Below are 3,455 nucleotides of genomic sequence, written 5' to 3'. Positions count from 1 at the left end.
TCAGCAGCTTCATCTTGAAGTTGTTCCCGAAGGTCTTCTAGATCCTTCCGTTTGCTGAGTTGCGTTTTGTTCAAAACGGCAACGTCTTGACATACACGAGCCGAGTTGTACTGAGTTGTTTGACTTAGGCCTTGGCTTCCGTATTGGGCTTGGGCCTTTTAACCCTTATGTCTTATAACAGTTTTAACTCAACATTGAACAAACACATTAGTAGAATAAATCAAAGCATTTAAACTTAGTGTGTTTAGAATATGTATTTTAAATTATACTTAAACAATTTTATCAAATCAAAATTATGTGGAAAGGTGTTTCAACAATCTTGTCACGTTATACGGGACCAACAAGTGGTATCAGAGCAAAAAGCTCACCGAGCAAGATATAACTATCTTGAGCTGATCCCCACAATGGCTGAGAACAGCACTCGTTTCCTCCCAGGAAATCAGTCAACTCAGATTCTTCCTGAGGAATTGTCCATTACTCGGCCTCCTCTGTTCTTCGGGTCTACCTACACCTTTTGGAAGAACAAAATGAAAAATTTCATTCAGGCAACAAATATGAGTGCATGGCTTTCTATAATCCAAGGCTCATTTGTTCCTGTTGAAACTGTTGACGGCCAAACGGTTGTTAAAGCTGAGGCTAAGTGGACAGAAGATGACCTCAAGAAGCTAGAAAATCATGCTTCGGCTATAAACATCCTTCACTGTGCGTTAGATGCTGCAGAGTACAACAAAATTTTAGGTTGTGAGTCAGCACAGGAAATCTGGAAGAAACTGGAAGTCACCTATGAAGGAACCAGCAAAGTTAAGGAGTCCAAGGTAAACCAGCACATGAGGTTATACGAGCTGTTTGAAATGAATGATGGTGAAGGAATCTCTGAAATGAACTCAAGATTCACCAACATAATCAACGAGCTCAAAAGACTTGGGAAGATCTTTACTGAGGAAGAGCAAGTCAAGAAGATACTGAGGAGTCTTCCCAAAAGCCGGCAAGCCAAGAAAACTGCTGTTGAGGAAGCTCAAGACTTGACCACCTACAAGTATGATGAACTCATTGGATCTCTGCTGACCCATGAGATCTCAATGAAGAACTTTGAGGTGAAGGAGAAGTTTGAGGATAAGAAGCAAAAGTCTCTTATCATGAAAGCTGACTACACAGATGGAAGCTCAACAGACGATGAAGAAATGGCCATGTTCACTAGAAAAATGAAAAGGCTGTTCAGAAAGAATGATAAATATTCCAAGAAGCCTTACAAGAAGTTTGATAAGTACAAAGCTGAGTCCAGTGACAGCAAGTACAAAAAGGACAGTTCAAAGCCCATCACATGCTTTGAATGCCATCAAACTGGCCATATCAAATCAAGCTGTCCTACCTTGAAGAAGGAAAAGAAGAACAGCAAGAAGGCAATGGTGGCCACCTGGAGTGACAGTGATGAGTCATCATCATCAGAAGCTGATGCCACCGAGTCAGCAAAGATTTGCTTCATGGCCGATGAGCTTGCTGAGCCTTGTGTCTCTGAGCATGCTGACCCTTCCATTGCATCTGACGATGAGGAACACTCAACTGAGGTAATTTCACTACCCCTGCTCAGAAATGAAATGATAAATGCCCTGAGTGACCTCTACACACTTATCAAAAAGTGTAACAAGAAGGTTAGAGCACTCAGCAGACGATGTGATGAGATTGAAGAGGTCAAACTCAGTGACCTTCGATATCTTCTCCAAGACAACTCAACTTTGCATAACAACATTGAAATTATGCACAAGTTTGTCTCTGAGGTCCAATCAGATTCTAAGAAACTGAGAAAGGACATCACATCTATTCAGAACCAATTCAAGGTTCCGAATAAAAGAAATATTCCTCTGAACACTCAGTACCGAAGTACTAGTCAACAGAGATGGAATCCTCAGCGGAATGTCCAGTGTGACTTCTGTGGGAAGAAAGGACACACCACAAAGGTGTGCTGGCATGCTCAGCATTGGGGTGCTGACCAGCCAGTGAGATATCCCCAACGGAAGGTCAGCTGTGACTTCTGTGGGAAAAATGGGCACACTGTCAAAGTGTGTCGTCATAAGATTAAACATGATGTTTCACCTGCTGAGCCTAACAAACAAGGACCCAAAAAGACTTGGGTACCTAAAGATAACTAGTTAAATTGCAGGTAAGCCTGAGGTGTGCTGAGAAGTCAAAGATGTGGTACATTGACAGCGCATGCTCGAGGCATATGACTGGTGATGAAACTCAGTTCATCACACTTGTGCGTAAACGAGGTGGAAGCGTAAGTTTCGGAGATAACAAAAAGGGTAAGATAGTAGGGTCAGGAACCGTTGGTGGTAATCCTACTATTAAGTCAGTGTCCCTAGTCAGTAGACTTAAGTATAACTTACTGAGCGTAGCTCAGCTGTGTGACAACGGCAGAAAAGTTATATTTGATAACACTGGATGTAAAATACTCGAGGGAAAAACAAATGAATTAATTTTAACTGCCCCTCGTGTTGATAATGTCTTTATGCTGAATTTGGAAAAGAGATTTTCAAAAAATGTATGCTTAGTGTCAAAGGAAGAAAATTCCTGGCTATGGCACATGAGACTTGGTCACGTAAGCATGGACCTCCTGGCCAAATTAGCAAGAAAGCAATTAGTTGAGGGACTGCCAGAACTTAAGTTCGAAAAGGATGAATTATGCAATGCCTGTCAGTATGGAAAACAAACTAAAAAATCTTTTCATAGTAAAAACATTGTCTCAACCAAGCGTCCACTAGAGTTGCTACACTTGGATCTCTTCGGACCAGTCCAGCCGCTGAGCTTGGGTGGTAGGAGATTTTCCTTGGTCATTGTAGATGACTTTTCTCGGTACACTTGGATCATCTTGCTGAGTAGCAAGGATGAAACCTTTGCGACGTTTTCAACATTAGTAAGAAAACTTGAAAATGATAAACACCTAAAGTTAGCTCACATCCGAAGTGATAATGGTGGAGAATTCAAAAACCAACAGTTTGTTGAATTCTGTGAAGCCAGCGACATTGACCATAACTTTTCTGCTCCTAGAACGCCTCAACAGAATGGGGTGGTTGAGAGGAAAAACAGAACCTTGGTTGAAATAGCCAGGATAATGCTGAGTGAGAATAGACTTCCAAAGTACTTTTGGGGAGAAGCTGTCAACTCAACTTGCTACATACTTAATAGGGCTTTAGTCAGACCTATATTAAAGAAGACCCCCTACGAACTTTGGAAAGGACGAAAACCCAACATTGGATACTTTCGTGCCTTCGATTGTAAATGTTTCATTCTAAATACTAAAGACAGCCTTGCTAAATTTGATTCAAAAGCTGATGAAGCTATCTTTTTAGGCTACTCAAGAAACAGCAAACCATATAGAGTTTTCAATAAACGAACTCAGGTCTTAGAAGAGTCAGTACACATTGAGTTCGATGAAACTAACCTTGAAGGAAAAGACA

This window comes from Euphorbia lathyris, chromosome 3 (genome assembly GCF_963576675.1).
Source record: "Euphorbia lathyris chromosome 3, ddEupLath1.1, whole genome shotgun sequence".
Lineage (NCBI taxonomy): Eukaryota > Viridiplantae > Streptophyta > Magnoliopsida > Malpighiales > Euphorbiaceae > Euphorbia > Euphorbia lathyris.
Note: the sequence above shows the minus strand (reverse complement) of the source record.